Source organism: Mesoplodon bidens (genome assembly GCF_964165515.1).
Source record: "Mesoplodon bidens genome assembly, chromosome: 11".
Lineage (NCBI taxonomy): Eukaryota > Metazoa > Chordata > Mammalia > Artiodactyla > Ziphiidae > Mesoplodon > Mesoplodon bidens.
Genome location: NC_138167.1, coordinates 93,517,785 through 93,536,055, shown reverse-complemented (window position 1 = coordinate 93,536,055; position 18,271 = coordinate 93,517,785). Strand labels below are relative to the sequence as shown.

Below are 18,271 nucleotides of genomic sequence, written 5' to 3'. Positions count from 1 at the left end.
GGATCAGTGTTAGTTCTTCTCTAAATGTTTGATAGAATTCGCCTGTGAAGCCACCTGGTCCTGGGGTTTTGTTTGTTGGATGATTTTTAATCACAGTTTCAAGTTCAGTGCTTGTGATTGGTCTGTTCATATTTTCTGTTTCTTCCTGGTTCAGTCTCGGAAGTTTGTGCATTTCTAAGAATTTGTCCATTTCTTCCAGGTTGTCCATTTTATTGGCATATACTTGCTTGTAGTAATCTCTCATGATCCTTTGTATTTCTGAAGTGTCAGTTGTTACTTCTCCTTTTTCATTTCCAATTCTATTGATTTGAGTTTTCTCCCTTTTTTTCTTGATGAGTCTGGCTAATGGTTTATCAATTTTGTTTATCTTCTCAAAGAAGCAGCTTTTAGTTTTATTGATCTTTGCTATTGTTTCCTTCATTTCTTTTTCATTTATTTCTGATCTGATCTTTATGATTTCTTTCCTCCTGCTAACTTTGGGGTTTTTTTGTTCTTCTTTCTCTAATTGCTTTAGGTATAAAGTTGGTTGTTTATTTGAGATTTTTCTTGTTTCTTAAGGTAGGATTGTATTGCTATAAACTTCCCTCCTAGAGCTGCTTTTGCTGCATCTCATAGGTTTTGGGTCATTGCGTTTTCATTGTCATTAGTTTCTAGCTATTTTTTTAATTTCCTGTTTGATTTCTTCAGTGATCTGTTGGTTATTAAGTAGTGTATTGTTTAGCCTCTATTTTTTACAGAGTTTTTCTTGTAATTGATATCTAGTCTCATAGTGTTGTGGTTGGAAAAGATAATTGATATGATTTCAATTTTCTTCAGTTTACCAAGGCTTGTTTTGTGACCCAAGATATGATTTATCCTGGAGAATGTTCCATGAGCACCTGAGAAAAATGTGTATTCTGTTGTTTTTGGATGGAATGTCCTATAAATATCAATTAAGTCCATCTTCTTTAATGTATCATTTAAAGCTTCTGTTTCCTTCTTTATTTTCATTTTGGATGATCTGTCCATTGGTGAAAGTGGCGTGTTAAAGTCCCCTACTATGACTGTGTTACTGTCGATTTCCCCTTTTATGGCTGTTAGCCTTATGTATTGGGGTGCTCCTATCCTGGGTGCATAAATATTTCCAATTTTTATAGCTTCTTCTTGGATTGATCCCTTGATCATTATATAGTTTCCTTCTTTGTCTTTTGTAATAGTCTTTGTTTTAAAGTCTATTTTGTCTGATATGAGAATTGCTACTCCAGCTTTTGATTTCCATTTTCATGGAATATCTTTTTCCATCCTCTCACTTCCAGTCTGTATGTGTCCCTAGGTCTGAAGTGGGTCTCTTGTAGACAGCATATATATGGGTCTTGTTTTTGTATCCATTCAGCTAGTCTATGTCTTTTGGTTGGAGCATTTAATCCATTTACGTTTAAGGTAATTATCGATATGTATGTTCCTATTACCCTTTTCTTAATTTGGGGGGGTTTATTATTGTAGGTCTTTTCCTTCTCTTGTGTTTCCTGCCTAGAGACATTCCTTTAGCATTTGTTGTAAAGCTGGTTTGGTGATGCTGAATTCTGTTAGCTTTTGCTTGTCAGTAAAGGTTTTAATTTCTCCATCAAATCTGAATGAGATCCTTGCTGGGTAGAGTAATCTTGGTTGTAGTTTTTTCTCCTTCATCACTTTACATGTGTCCTGCCACTCCCTTCTGGCTTTCAGAGTTTCTGCTGAAAGATCAGCTGTTAACCTTATGGGGATTCCCTAGTGTGTTATTTGTTGGTTTTCCCTTGTTGCTTTTAATATTTTTTCTTTGTATTTAATTTTTGATAGTTTGATTAATATGTCTTGGAATGTTTCTCCTTGGATTTATCCTGTATGGGACTCTGTGCTTACTGGACTTGATTGTTTCCTATCCCATATTAGGGAAGTTTTCAACTATAATCTCTTCAAATATTTTCTCAGTCCCTTTCTTTTTCTTTTCTTCTTCTGGGACCCCTATAATTCGAATGTTGGTGTGTTTAAGGTTTCCCGAAGTCTCTGAGACTGTCCTCACTTCTTTTCATTCTTTTTTCTTTATTGTGCTTTGCAGTTGTTATTTCCACTATTTTATCTTCCAGGTCACTTATCTGTTCTTCTGCCTCAGTTATTCTGCTTTTGATCCCTTCTAGAGAATTTTTAATTTCCTTTATTGTGTTGCTCATCACTGTTTGGTTGCTCTTTAGTTCTTCTAGGTCCTTGTTAAATGTTTCTTGCATTTTCTCCATTCTCTTTCCAAGATTTTGGATCATCTTTACTGTCATTATTCTGAATTCTTTTACAGGTAGACTGCCTATTTCCTCTTCATTTGTTAAGTCTGGTGGGTTTTCGCCTTGTTCCTTCATCTGCTGTGTGTTTCTCTGTCTTCTCATTTTGCTTAACTGACTGTGTTTGGGGTCTCCTTTTCGCAGGCTGTAGGTTCGTAGTTCCCGTTGTTTTTGGTGTCTGTCCCCAGTGGCTAAGTTGGTTCAGTGGGTTGTGTAGACCTCCTGGTCAAGTTGACTAGTGCCTGTGTTCTGGTGGATGAGGCTGGATCTTGTCTTTCTGGTGGGCAGGTTCACGTCTGGTGGTGCGTTTTGGGGTGTCTGTGGCCTTACTATGATTTTAGGCAGCCTCTCTGCTAATGCATGGGGTTGTGTTCCTGTCTTGCTATTTGTTTGGCATAGGGTGTCCAGCACTGTAGCTTGCTGGTCATTGAGTGGAGCTGGGTCTTGGTGTTGAGATGGAGATCTCTGGAAGATTTTTGCCGTTTGATATTATGTGGAGCTGGGAGGTCTCTTGTGGACCAGTGTCCTGAACTTGGCTCTCCCCCTCAGAGGCACAGCCCTGACACATGGCTGGAACACCAAGAACCTGTCATCCACATGGCTCAGAATTAAAGGGACAAAAAAAAGAAAGAAGGAAAACAGAAGATAAAATGAAATAAAATAAAATGAAATAAAACAAAATAAAGTAAAATTACATGAAATTGAAATTAAAATAATTTTAAAAAAATTTTTTAAGTAATAAAAAAAAAAGAAAGAAAGAAGAGAGCAACCAAACCAAAAAACAAATCCACTGGTGATAACAAGCACTAAAAATTATACTAAAAAATAAACCAAACAAAAACAGACAGGGCTTCCCTGGTGATGCAGTGGTTGAGAGTCCACCTGCCGATGCAGGGGACACGGGTTCGTTCCTTGGTCCAGGAAGATCCCACCTGCCACAGAGCGGCTGGGCCCGTGAGGCATGGCCGCTGAGCCTGCGCATCCGGAGCCTGTGCTCCGCAACGGGAGAGGCCACAACAGTGAGAGGCCTGCGTACCGTGAAAACAAAACAAAACAAAACAAAAAAAACGGACAGACAGAACCCTAGGACAAATGATAAAAGCAAAGCTATACAGACAAAATGACACACAGAAGCATACACATACACACTCACAAAAAGAGAAAAAGGGAAAAACATATATGTATCATTGCTCCCAAAGTCCACCTCCTCAATTTGGGATGATTCGTTGTCTATTCATGTATTCCACAGATGCAGGGTACATCAAGTTGATTGTGGAGCTTTAATCCGCTGCTCCTGAGGCTGCTGGGAGAGATTCCCCTTTCTCTTCTTTGTTCGCACAGCTCCAGGGGCTCAGCTTTGGATTTGGCCCCGCCTCTGCGTGTAGGTCTCCTGAGGGCCTCTGTGCTTCACTCAGACAGGACGGGGTTAAAGGAGCAGCTGATTCGGGGGCTCTGCTCACTCAGGCCGGGGGGGAGGGAGGGATACGGATGCGGGGCGAGCCTGCGGTGGCAGAGGCCGGCGTGATGTTGCACCAGCCTGAGGCGCTCCATGCATTTTCCCAGGGAAGTTGTCCCTGGATTACGGGACCCTGGCTGTGGCAGGCTGCACAGGCTCCCGGGAGGGTAGGTGGGGATAGTGACCTGTCCTTGCATACAGGCTTCTTGGTGGCTGCAGCAGCAGCCTTAGCATCTCATGCCTGTCTCTGGGGTCCGCGCTGTTAGCCGCAGCTCGCGCCTGTCTCTGGAGCTCCTTTAAGCGGTGCTCTTAATCCCCTCTCCTCGCGCACCAGGAAACAAAGAGGGAAGAAAAAGTCTCTTGCCTCTTCGGCAGCTCCAGACTTTTTCCCGGACTCCCTCCCGGCTAGCTGTGGCGCACTAGCCCCCTTCAGGCTGTGGTCACGCCGCCAACCCCAGTCCTCTCCCTGCGATCTGACCTCTGAAGCCCGAGCCTCAGCTCCCAGCCCCCGCCCGCCCCGGCTGGTGAGCAGACAAGCCTCTCGGGCTGGTGAGTGCTGGTTGGCACTGATCCTCTGTGCGGGAATCTCTCCGCTTTGCCCTCTGCATCCCTGTTGCTGTGCTCTCCTCCGTGGCCCCGAAGCTTCCCCCTCCGCCACCCACAGTCTCCACCCGTGAAGGGGCTGCCTAGTGTGTGGAAACCTTTCCTCCTTCACAGCTCCCTCCCACTGGCGCAGGTCCCATCCCTATTATTTTGCCTCTATTTTTCTTTTTTCTTTTGTCCTACCCAGGTACATGGGGAGTTTCTTGCCTTTTGGGAGGTCTGAGGTCTTCTGCCAGCGTTCAGTAGGTGTTCTGTAGGAGTTGTTCCATATGTAGATGTATATTTGATGTATTTGTGGGGAGGAAGGTGATCTCCACGTCTAACTCTTCCGCCATCTTGAAGCTCCTCTCTAATCTTTTATTATGTAGAAAAATTTAACTTTAGGATCAATGCACCTTGAAACAGGAGGTTTTATGTAACATAGTTTCCAAAAGATAGGTATTTATGAGTTAATGAATCCCGAAACCAAGGTGGGTAAGACCAGTGTTCTTTCACTGAACTATAATAGATCAGAAAATAAGTAGGTTTTGTTTTGCAAGACCTTTGCTACAATTTGTGTGTGTGTGTGTGTGTGTGTGTGTGTGTGTGGACTAGGTTGCAATAATATGTATTTCTTATTTTAGGTATGTAACAAAATATTTTTTCCATCATATTCTTCTTAGTCAATAAAACAAAACACAGTACAGTAACAAACAAAAAACAATAACAACAACAAAAACAAAACAACTTCTTAATCTTCTTTACACTGAGCTACACTATTTACTGACAACCTCTCCCCCTCTTATCATTGAAACCTCCAGAGATGTTATAGCAGAGAGTGACCCTGTAATTCAGGCAAATCCATTGGTATAAGAATTTCAATGGGTCTGCATGTAATAACTGCCCAGTTTAGTTCTTAGCTATACCTATGTCTTCAGTAGGAATCAGGTAGTATTTTTCAGAGTTACTTTCTTACAATGAAATCTGGGAGGATTTCCATCTCCCAAGAGTTGAGCAATATTGGGTTACTTGTTAAACTTTTCCCATTAGCCTTGTGGTCTACTTCTAAGCGAACAGTGCCTGAGTGATCATGATGATCTTGCTTTCATCATACTTCACCACATTTAATGCAGATTCCAGGGCTCAGCCTGGTTCTGAGGAGCCTTTGGAATCGGGTTGGAAATTGACCCTCCTGCCTGGGGGCCTCGGTGGTCAGGAAGCCCACCTCGGTCTCCAAGGCAGGCCGACAACAGCTTACTGCACTGGTGCTTCACCTGATTTTCTTATTCTTTCAGAGTAAACACCTTCTGTTCTTCTCCCTCTGCTTTCTGATTTGGTTTCACTCATCTGTGAGAGCTGTACAGGCTCTGGGGAATCCTAAGCTTTTTCAGTCCCTCGTGCCAATGTGCTGATACATTGTTGATTCTGCCTTGTTCCAGTCATTTCCAGTTCTTTAAACTACACTCCACATAACCTTCAAATCTTGCTACCAGAATCTTTTGATTCTGCATAAACATTCAGGGCAAATCTCTTTCTAAAGTTTACATATGCTTATAAATATAAGAACCTGCACATCTCTCCATCTTTTCTTAGGCTCTTTTGAATGAAGTGCAATGTTCTTCTATAGACCTAGAGCTTTGGGGTATTAAGTTCTCATATAATTACAGCACTGAAATCCTCTAAACTCTTAGGCCATCTCTGTTACTTATCTACCTTTGAGGCTTGATATACAATATAATACCCAGAAGTATGTTCTAATCATGACTTGGAAGGCAGCATCCCATGCACGTGTGTATTTTCACATTTCAGTGTTTTAGGTGTGTGGCATACTAACTATAAATATGTTACATACCTAAAATAAATTTTTGCATGAGCCCCAGTGTTTCTAGTTAGTCTACACCAGATAATAACAGCCCCAGCGACTTCAGTGTTAAAGATCACTAAATTATTCTACAAAATGAAAGAAAGATAAGAGACACCAAAGGGGAAGATTTTGAAATGGCAAAGAGACTAGTGGATCAGTGTTTTTAAAACTTACTTCATAATATACCCCACAGCTTCGCTTTCTGAGGGATCACTTTTGAGCAGGTGAAGCATAACAAGGCTGTGAACCAGCGCAAACATGCCTGCCTCAGACCTACTAGTATGTTAGCGCCTGCACCTATTGACTCAGGAGAGACAATGGTGTGCAATTATTTGTAACCCTGCCTTCAGTGACATCATGTTAGTGATAATATCAGTGTTGAACTTGGCTATGGTGGTAGTATTTACACCACAGAAATCGGCAAATGTATGTTACAAGTGAGTGCTTTTTTTCTTTTTTTTAATATACTTTGTTAACACATTTGCTGGCATACATCAGCTTATACCTGAGCTTTCTTTGATTTTCTTTTCCAGGAAATGATATAATTTATTAAGACACATCATGTATGGAAAGGTTGGGTTAAACTGCAATTTTCAGTCTAGAATTTCACATGGATTCCCTTGGATTATTTTATTAGAGTAAGATTTTGTAGCATGTGTTCACCTGCTTTTTCAATGGAAACGGCCAGTCCTGAATACTTCCTTAACTCTCTAACCTGTGAAAAACTGAAAGTGTGATTGAGGGGTGTTTTCTACTCTCTTATTTTACATTTGATGTGGTCTGTCATCACACCTCTTGTCAGTTCAGTATCCACTGACTTGCCCTTCACAGTCATTACAGGGATGCAATGTTGCCTCAATTCTAAGTTGATAATTCAAATTGAGTTGTGGCTGTACTTGCATTTTAGGGTAAATATTGTTTTTTTTTGCGGTACGCGGGCCTCTCACTGCTGTGGCCTCTCCCGTTGCGGAGCACAGGCTGCGGACGCACAGGCTCAGCAGCCATGGCTCACGGGCCCAGCCGCTCCGCGGCATGTGGGATCTTCCCGGACCGGGGCACGAACCCGTGTTCCCTGCATCGGCAGACGGACTCTCAACCACTGCACCACCAGGGAAGCCCAGGGTAAGTATTCTAGACAGAAACCCTCAAGGGTTAATCTGAATGTAATTGGACTGACTCGGAAACTTCTGTTCTTGCCCTGTGCTGCACTGAGACCAACTTGCACATCCAAGGAAACAAACAAAGGAGAACATTAGCATAAATTAAAACATTACACACATATACCTACTAAACCCTGAAAGCACAGATAACCAGTGTAGACCTTTATCAAAAGGTTTGAGATTAGATCAGTGGTTCTCAAGGGAGGGTGATTTTGCCCCCCAGGAGACATTTAGCAATGTCTAGAGACATTTTGGTTGTCACGATTGGGGGAAGAACGCTGCTATCTCTAGGGGTGAGCGCCTGCTGCCCAAGTTAGTAGAATGCATAGGAATGTCCCCACAGTGAGGAGCTATCCAGTCCCAAATGCCAATATGCTGAGGCCAAGAAACCCTAGATTGGAGGGATATGGACCTTATAAAATCTATCACTTTATAAGACTTCCTTAAAAATCCATTTTGGAAATGCCCTGGTGGTCCAGTGGTTAGGACTTGGTCCTTTCACTGCCGGGGTCTGGCTTCGATCCCTGGTTGGGGAACTAAGATCCTGCAAGCCGTGCGACGTGGCCAGAAAAGAAAGGATCCATTTTAATTACCTCTGCCCTCTGTCCTTGGCAGGTGTCACATCTATTTCCACAACTCCGGTCTTCTGGCTGACCCGCCCGTCCTCTCATAAAATTCACACCTCCATTTCTTTGGAACAATTTAGCAATGCTTTAGTTCTCTTCTTACCTCCTGTCTCCCCGTCATTTTCCAAAATTATCGTTACTTGTCACTCTACTCAGGAGGGCAAATGAGTTTCCCTAAGATCCATTCTCCTTAGAGAGGAAAAGAATTAGGGAGAGGTGTGAATAAGAAACGTCATTTTCCTCTCTCATACATGGGAGACCTATAAGTGAACCTGAGAACGTATGAGTAATAACTCTCTTAACTTTAAATTCACGTTTTCTATTTAAGCTTGTCATGTTTTCTACTTTGTTCTTCATTTGGGTCATGAAAAGGTAGTAACTCAGCAGGTGGATTTTTCCCAGCTGTCAGAATTCCTGCTAAAATATGGTTTAGAACACCTTGAATCAAAAATGACCTGACAATTAAAGTGGTCTTTTAAAGAACTGCACAATGAACGTGCGTCTTTGGAAAGTTTACTTTCCATCCATTACTATACTTTGAAGGAGAATTACTGATTGTTATTCAACAATATTTCATTACAGTTAATTGGCTTCCAACATGTGAAAATGATTTTCTCCCACTGCTCCAGAAGTTACTACTAGTAGCCCCTAAATCACAGCCTTGATGGGAGAGCTTCACGTTCTTTCCTGATAACATTGTTTTTGCAATTCCAAATTTAACAAGGTGATTATATCCTTGAATTTTTGTACTTTGTGTATTTTTTTAGGAGGAGTGACAGGGTCATGCTAAAAGAATCCTATTTTTTAATTGGAATCTTAAATCTTCCCCCCTCCTAAAAGGTATTCCCCAATTTTACCATTCAAATGGTCTCTGGGAAAATCCATGCAGAGTTTTACAAGGGCTTTTATACATGACCACATGAGTGGATATAAAAGCACTTCAAAGATAAATTAGCTTCCTCCTAGACGACTTCATCCGCAACTCATGGAAATCAAATGCAGAGTTATGTACTCCGAAATCACTGGAGACTCTGGCATCTTCTAAGGGAAAATTAAGTAAGCAGACACTGGAAAAAGGAGCAGGTACTATCCTTTGTTAATAGCACAATCAGATTAAGCTATGGTTCTGACAGATTACTTTACTTTTTGGAACTTCTGTAAAGTTGGAACATAGTGTTTGCCATTACTCTCTCCCAGTGCTGTGTGGATGATTTGGGGGAGCTCATTATTCTCTTCATAAATATTTATTTAAAACCAAGCATGTAATAGACCCTACAGTAGATAAAACAGATGTGGTGGTGAGCAAAGATGTCAAGGTCTTTGCTCTTTTGTAGCTTTTACTATCTAGCACTCTGCCATTGAAAGAGCAGTGCATACTATAACATTGACATCCACCAGAAGCTTGTTAAAAATCCAGAATCTCAGGCCCTCCTCAAGCCTACTGAATCAGAATCTATATTTCAACAAGATCCCTAGGTGATTCATATGTACGTTAAAGTTTGATGAACATTGATCTAGCAGATATTACAAAAACTAATTCTAAAGTTAGGAAAGTGCTATGCAAATATTTTCAAAAGGCCAGTTCTCCTAAAACTAAATACAAACTGTATTAAACTTTTTTTTTTTTTTTTGTGGTACGCGGGCCTGTCAATGTTGTGGCCTCTCCCGTTGTGGAGCACAGGCTCCGGATGCGCAGGCTCAGCGGCCATGGCTCACGGGCCCAGCCGCTCCGCGGCATGTGGGATCTTCCCAGACTGGGGCACGAACCCGTGTCCCCTGCATCGGCAGGTGGACTCTCAACCACTGTGCCACCAGGGAAGCCCTGTATTAAAATTTCAAAGAAATATATGCACATGTGCTTACTTGTCAGATACTTTCTGTTAAAATTATAGATGAAAGATAAATAAATTGTAATTATTATTTATATTATTATTACACCTTTTAGTACCAAAGGAGTTCAAGAAAAATGTCAGAAAAAATAAATGAGATTTCCGGAGGAAAATATCCATTGAAGTTCACATATAAGAAAATAAGAAAGATGGATCTTCTGGTTCAAATCAGTTGAGCCATGGAATCATCCTTAGGTTATTCTTGGAAAACAGTATTTCATAGTACTTGCTCTTTGTGGAATCATAAGGAAAAAAACATAAAAGAAAAAATGTCTTTTCTTTTGGGAAAGAAAGTACATTTAAGGCAGAGAATAAGAAACAGAGGGATGAGTAAGGAAATAACAGAGTTGGCATGAGACAAGAAATGAGTCTGAAAGGAAAAGAATCAGTTAGAAAGTAATTAGCGTGTCTCTAGACATCAAAAAGAAGAGTAGAATATATTTCAAGGCTTGATATTCCTGAACAATCAGAACAGCCTCAAACTACTGTCAGTAATTTAGCAGAGACATTATGTCAAGAACAAAATCCACATCCACAACCTCATACTCAACCTAATTGTATGCAATTGCTTATGACAAGTCCTTGCTGGAATCCTCTTATCATGGCAAACATCCTCAGTGTTCTAAACAGTGTCATGAAGGAAGAAAAAAAAGTCCGAGACTGGGGCACAGATTTTCTGTGGAAACAAGAAAAAAATTGAATGGCTCTACAAGAAACTGTTGTCCATGTGCAAAAATGGTTGTAAATTTTATAGATACTATGCATACAAAATACACACATTCAAGCATTGTTTCCTAAAAGGTATATAAATAAGTAGACAAAAGTTACTTTTTTTAAGTTACAGAGCAGTCAATTTCAGTTTAAGGGTTGAGAAGATTCCAGAACTAACCCTCCTATTACTGATTTTTTTTTTTTTTTTTTTTGCGGTACGCGGGCCTCTCACTGTTGTGGCCTCTCCCGTTGTGGAGCACAGGCTCCGGACGCGCAGGCTCAGGGGCCATGGCTCACGGGCCTACCCGCCCCGCGGCATGTGGGATCTTCCCGGACCGGGGCACGAACCCGTGTCCCCTGCATTGGCAGGTGGACTCTCAACCACTGTGCCACCAGGAAAGCTCCCTATTACTGATTTTAAGCTTGCTAGAAGAACACAGTACTGGAACACAGCCAAAGGATTGTGCCAACAGTGTAGGATTAAACACTTGCCAAATTCTGCTACTCAGGCAGTACACTATTCATTGATGGAGTGCTTAATAACAGAAGAGAATTGAATCCAGTTCTCCTGTCCTTGGGAGGTATTTACAGTATGATACCAATAGAGCTTCAGTCCATTTATTCACCAAATATTAATTAGGCCACTAATATATACTCGTCATAGTGATTTGAGGAATTTTATAATCAAATTGAAAGTATGAAAATGATAGTAGCAACTGAATGAATGTGAATCATCCATGTAGAAACTAACCCCAGACTTATTTTGGTTCTATAACTGGTCTCTGTAATATCTCCATCAATAATGTTATTGCCTAGACGTCACCAGTGGAGAAACCAGTTAATTGTAAGTCTGTTGCATGGTTGGAGTGTTGTATATACAACACTGACATGGAGTGTGGAGGTGAGAACAATCTCAAATAGGGAAGGCAACAAGTGATTTAATAATATGGACCTTCAAACATTTGGGGGTCAACTGTAACAATAGTCATTACTGTTAATTCATGGAACAATGCAAACTGCAAACTCTGACCCCAGAAAAAAGTGATAAGGTAAAAAAAAATAAATAAAAGCATTGCACACTATATTCCCTTTAACATACAGCTTGCCACACTTATTGTAGGGTAACTTCCTATTTTATTATTCATCTTCTCAATCATAAGCTCCCTGAAAGCAGGGATTGTATTTATATTGGTTGCCATTCTATTCGTAGCAAGTAATATAATGCTTGACATTTATTCATTCTAAACCTTTAGTAAGCATATGTTATGTGACATCATTGTCCTAGCTGTTACCCGAAAACTGGGCTCGCTTCTTGAGGAGTGTCAAACCAGTAGGCACAACCAAACCAAAAATAGGGAGAAGGAAGGACTTATTATTACTTGCAGCAAGTAAGGAGAACACTTCCCAAAGCAGTGTCTCCCCAAACAGCGAAATTGGAGAAGTTTTAAGCTAAGGGTACATGCATATTTATGACAGGGCCTGAGCAGAGGAAAATTCAGCATAGAATTGAGGCAAAGGTTGACAGTGTCCGAGCTTTAGTTGATTGAAGTCAGGGGGGTCAGAAAATAGACTTTATTTTTTAGAGCAGGTTTAAGTTCACAGAAAAATTGGGCAGAGAGGACCGAGTTCCCATGTACCCCCTGCCCCAGCATATGCACAGCATCCCTCATTATCAACATCTTGAACCAGAGTGGTACATTTGTTACAATCCATGAACAATCTATATTGTTCATACTCACCCAAAGTTCATAGTTTACATTAGGGTTTGCTCTTGATGGTGTTCATTCTATGTGTTTTGGCGAATGTGTAATGACAGGTATCCAGCCTAATATCATACAGAAAAAAGTAGTCTCACTGCCTTAAAAATCTTCTGTGATCTGACTATTCATTCCTCTCTCTCACACAACCCCTAGAACCACTTTTTTTTTTTTTTTTTACTGTATCCATAGTTTTGCCTTTTTCAGATGTCATATGGTTGAAATCGTACAGCATGTAACCTTTTCAGATTGGCTTCTTTCACTTAGTAATTGGCATGTAAAATTTCTCCATGTCTTTTCATGGTTTGATAGCTCATTTCTTTTTAGTGTTGAATAATATTCTATTGTCCATAACATAATATTCTATTCTATAATATATATAATATATATAATATATATATAATTATATATATATTATATATATAATAATTATATATATATATATATATATATATTCTATTGTCCATTCACCTACTGAAGGACATCTTGGTTACCTCCAAGTTTTGGCAATTATGAATAAAGCTGCTATAAATATCAGTGTGCAAGTTTTTGTGTGGACATAGTTTTCAACTCATTTGGCTAAATACCAAAGAGACTGATTGCTGTATTGTATGGTAAGATGTTTAGCTTTTGTAAGAAAGTTCCAAACCCTCTTCTAAAGTGGCTGTATCATTTTCCATTCCAGTTCCTATTGATCCACATCCTCATCAGTTGTTCGTGTTGTCAGTGTTTTGGATTTTGGCCATTCTAATACATATATAATGGTATCTAATTGCTTTAATTTTAACTTCCCTGATGACATATGATGTGGAGCATCTTTTCGAATGCTTATTTGCCTCTATATATCTTCTTCGGTGAGGTGTCTGCTAGTCTTTGTCACATTTTTTAGACAGGATGTTTGTTTTCTTATTCTTGAGTTTTGGGATCCTTTATATATTTTGCATAACAGTCCTTTATCAGATATATCTTTTGCAAGTTTTTTTTTTCCAGTCTATGGCTTATCTGCTCATTATGTTGACAGTGTCTTTTGGAGAGCAGAAGTTTTAAATTGTAATGAAGTCCAGCTTATCAATTATTTCTTCCATTGATCACAACTTTGGTGTTGTATCTAAAAGTCACTGTCATACTCAAAGTCATCTAGATTTTCTCCTACATTATCTTCTAGGGGGTCTTATAGTTTTGTGTTTTACATTAGGTCAGTGGCCCATTTTCAGTTAATTTTTGAGAAGGGTATAAGGTCTGTGTCTGAATTCACTTTTTTTGCAATATGGATGTCCAGTTGTTCTAGCACTATTTGTTGAAGATACTATCTTTGCTCCAGTATATTGCCTTTGCTTCTTTGTCAGAGACCAGTTAACTATATGTGGATCTATTTCTGAGATTTCTATTCTGTTCCATTGATCTATTTTTCTGTTCTTTCATAAATACCACACTGTCCTGATTACTGTAGATTTATTGTAAGTCTTGAAGTCTGGTAGTGTCAGTGCTCGAGTTTATTCTCCATTCATATTGTGTTGGCTACTTAGGTGTTTTACTCTCCATATGAACTTCAAAATCAGTTTGTCAATATCCACAAAATAACTTACTGAGATTTTGATTGGGATTACATTGAATTTATAGATCAAGTTGGGAAGAACTGACATGTTAACAGTACTGAGTTTGCTATACATGAGTGTGGAATATCTCTCCATTTATTTAATTCTTTGAGGTTTTTTTTTTTTTAGCAGAGCTTGATTGTTTTTCACATATATATCTTATCCATATTTTGTTAGATCCAACAGTATTTTTTAAAATTAAGTCATTCAATTATTTCTAAAAATTTAAAAACTATCTACCTTTCCAGCTAGACTGTTAACTGCATGAGATCAAACCAGTGACTGCATTGTTTAATACTATATCTCTAGTGACACACAATAGACACCTAAGATAAGAAGTATTTATTAAATAAATGAAATAATGAATACCATATATGCTAAAATATGTAGTAAATACTAGAGTTTTCTCCCCAACATCCCTACCCCAAATGAATAGGCTAGCCACATGGTATTAAATTACCTCTTGTCAGTGACTTGTTCCAAAAAGAATATGGCCATTCTGTCTCATGAAATGTTAGAAGTTCTGGAGGATTCTAGGGAAAATATTTCTTACTCTTAAAAGAGCCTTCTTTGTAGGCATGTTGCTGGATCTGGATCCAGCATCTGGAAATTATGCAGCCACCTTACTATGAACCCTAACATGAAGACAACATGAAGGATGGAACTACAGAAAGGTTGAGAAAAAGATAAATCCCAAACTGAGCCTTGAAAAATGTAATTGTGCTGTTGAGTCAACCAATCTAGAGTCTGCTTCTCCTCTGGATGCCATGTTATGTGAGATAGTCAATATTCTAGTTGTTTAAGCTAATTTTAGTCTCTAGATTATCAGAAAAGGTTGGACATTTAAAAGTTATTTTAGGGCTTCCCTGGTGGCACAGTGGTTGAGAATCTGCCTGCTAATGCAGGGGACATGGGTTCGAGCCCTGGGCTGGGAGGATCCCACATGCCACAGAGCAACTAGGCCCGTGAGCCACAACTACTGAGCCTGCGCGTCTGGAGCCTGTGCTCCGCAACAAGAGAGGCCGTGACAGTGAGAGGCCCGCGCACTGCAATGAAGAGTGGCCCCCACTTGCCACAACTAGAGAAAGCCCTTGCACAGAAATGAAGACCCAACACAGCAAAAATAAATAAATAAATAAATAAATAAACTCCTACCCCCAACATCTTCTTAAAAAAAAAAAAGTTATTTTAGTTTGAAATGTACCTATTTGAGGTCTACTTAAGCTAAAAGCAAATATCCCCAATTGTATAGAAGCATAAAGATTCTGACACTTCCTTGTTGACACTATTTGACATATTCACCTTCTTCCCACATCCACTTCCAAGAATATATGTGCTTTAGTTCTGCCCTAGGTCATCTTTGTACGTATCTCACTGGATTCTACTAGGTAATTAAGTAGGTATTTTTGTTTATCCAAGTGTAATGTTTATATATATATATATATATATATGTATATATATATATATATATATATATATATATATATATATATATATTAATCCAGGATATAATACTCATCACCACCTTAAATTATTGAGGCATAAAAATAATGACCTAAAATTCAACCTTCATAAAAAACCTATCTTTATAGGGTAAACATCTCCTCACATAGCCTTGTCTTTTTTACTTTTAATTACCAAATCTTCTGCACACACACACACACACACACACACACACCCCACCATAATCTCTCTCTTTCATAAAAACTCTTTTTGGTGGTACGCGGGCCTCTCACTGCTGTGGCCTCTCCCATTGCGGCTCACGGGCCCAGCCGCTCCGCGGCATGTGGGATCTTCCCGGACCGGGGCACGAATCCGTGTTCCCTGCATCGGCAGGCGGACTCTCAACCACTGCGCCACCAGGGAAGCCCCATAAAAACTCTTTTAAACTCCAACAATTATCTTTGTGCTGCCTGTATAACTTTAAAATGAAGGGAATTTGAACTGGTAAGTGGATTAAAAGGTTAATTGCCTAATCTTAGTTTCATTCCTGAAAAGACTATGTTGACCTATTCAAGTTTCCTGTCTGGAAGCTAGGAATCTTTTGAAACATACTTAAATGAATCAGTCTTATATCAAAGGTTAACTACTTTTATGTAATTATTCTAGTTTCTTGGCAACTGGTATTTTTCTTATTATACTATTATGTTTGGAAAACTATGATCTCTAACCTTTGTTTCTATTAAATATTTTGAGAAAATGTTTTGGAAAATGTCATAAATATTTGAATAAACCTTGTATATTTCCTTTTTTTCAAGATGCTTGCACTCTGAAAATAAATGAAAATATCTGAAAAATTAAAGCCATTTCAGAAATTATTCTATTTCTATTTTTATTAAATATTTAGGATAACAAAATGGCCCTTCAAAGGCGTTAGAAAAATATTTCATTTGGAATAGCTTGCATAAGCTATGAAATATCCCAGTGTAGTTCTCAAAAATGCTGGTGAAAAATCGCAGTTATTCTCAGCATACCGTTAACATTTAAGCATCTCACATTCAGTAGTGGGAATTTGAAATGTTTCATGTCTTAAATTTCCCCAATGTGTTATTAGCTTGAATGTTCACACTTTGCTTACATGATAAAAGTAGAGCTAGTATTGATTTTTTTGGGCTCAGTTCCTTGAGTTTCATCCTAAATGATCATACTTTCATTTTTACACATTTGATATCTTTGATTTGGATTCAAGGATATTTAAAATATACTGTTTCTTAGTGATATTAAAGTACCATGCTGAAAGTACCATGACATTTAAGATTTGGGCTATTGATTCCACCCCTGTATAATTTTTAGGAACTTATAAAAGTAGAGAAAAACCTGAGGCAGGGCTGTCAGAGTTAATGTCCTCATTAAATTAGTTTTTTCTTTTACCAGTTCAAAAGACAAGGTCCTTAGTTAATGCATTTTAACTCTTCTTTTCTTTCTAAAATAATCTTCATTTAGAAAGAGACCTAAGTCAATGTTTAGACATTTCCATGAAGGAAAAGTAATGGAAAAAGCACTAAATGGGATTGTCAGCAAGGGAAGAAGAAAGCCACAGTGATGCAGCCTGAAGGCATAAAGGCAGGGAAAAGTGAAATAATAAGAGAGAAAAGATAAACATACAGAATCAGAGAATACCTAGATAGCACAAAGAAAAATGCCTGTGTTTTTGATGTAGGAAGTTTGCTAAGCCAGGGTAGAATTCATCAGCAGATGAGGTGATGATTAAAGAGAAGCAAACGGGGTTGACTGAGTTAGGCTGGGAATAGTCATTACCTCATGAGAACATTTATGTGGCTTGTCTCTAAAGGCCAATAAACTAACACATGACCTGGCTGCCATGGAGCATGGAGCATAATGGGTGAATACATCACAACAAGTCTAAGTAGAGAATTGTTTCATTTCCGGTATCTTTGGTCTTCTAAAAAAATATGAAATATATAAAAATACAAGAGAGTATATTAAGAGTGCAAAGCAATGTTTCTCAAACCTAGTTATGTATTAGAATCACTTGGAAAGCATTCGAACACAGACACCTCAGGATAAATCAATCGGTGCCAGGGCATCAGTTTTTGGGTTTTGTTCTTGGTTTTTTAACCTCTTTAGATGAGTCCAAAGTGCAGCCTGGATTAAGAGCAACTAGCAAAAAGAATGACAATAGATTAATACTCATATATACATCATAAGCTTAAGAACTATAACATCACCAATTCCTTTGAAGGCCTCTGTGTTTCTCTAACAGAATTACAGCCACTGCTCACCCCACATGTAAAAAAGCATACATATCCTACACTTTGTATTAATCATGCCTTGCTTTTCTCTCATGTATCCCCAAATATTTTAATTTTTAGCTTTCTGGCCTTAGAAGTTTTTATAAATGGAGTTATACTAAATATACTCTTCTACATAAAGTATTTCAACGATTTACATTTCCTAGATGAATCTATTTGATGCACGTAGTTACCGTTCATTCATTTTCACTGTTGAATGGTATTCTGTTGTATCAACATAAACCATTTTACTGTAATATCTTGTGGTATCTTCTTAATATTGTCTGTAAACCTGGCCTATGCTTTTTCTTGTCAATTGATCATTAAGGAAATCTTATAAGGCTGTAAGTGTGGGTTAAGGCAGAAGGGGCAATGCAGCAGGATTAGTTGCTGCAGACATCTGAGCCATCTGGTCATTCAACTTACTTGTGCCTTTGAAGACTTGCTTTAGCTTGACATCTTTTATACCCTTTCCACTTGGTTTTGAATTGCTGATTTGCATGACTGAAGTAAAACTTGCTAAATCAGTTAAAAAAAACAGTCCATGACATGTTTCAAGGCGTCTGGATGCTCTCTGGTGGGATATTCAGT

At 38.9% G+C, this 18,271-nt stretch overlaps 1 protein-coding gene across 3 annotated transcripts in view; it reads left to right on the top strand.

The window, feature by feature from the left end:
• The window catches only part of TMTC2 (transmembrane O-mannosyltransferase targeting cadherins 2), a 663,780-nt gene that overhangs the window by 444,710 nt on the left and 200,799 nt on the right, over positions 1 to 18,271 (top strand). The window contains exon 14 of one of the 3 annotated variants that reach the window (XR_014017154.1): positions 6,724 to 6,870. The exons of the other annotated variants lie outside the window; for them this stretch is intronic. The gene's annotated coding sequence lies outside the window, so the exon portion shown is untranslated. Of the gene's footprint in view, positions 1 to 6,723; positions 6,871 to 18,271 lie in introns of those variants that run through there. 3 annotated transcript variants of the gene reach the window in all.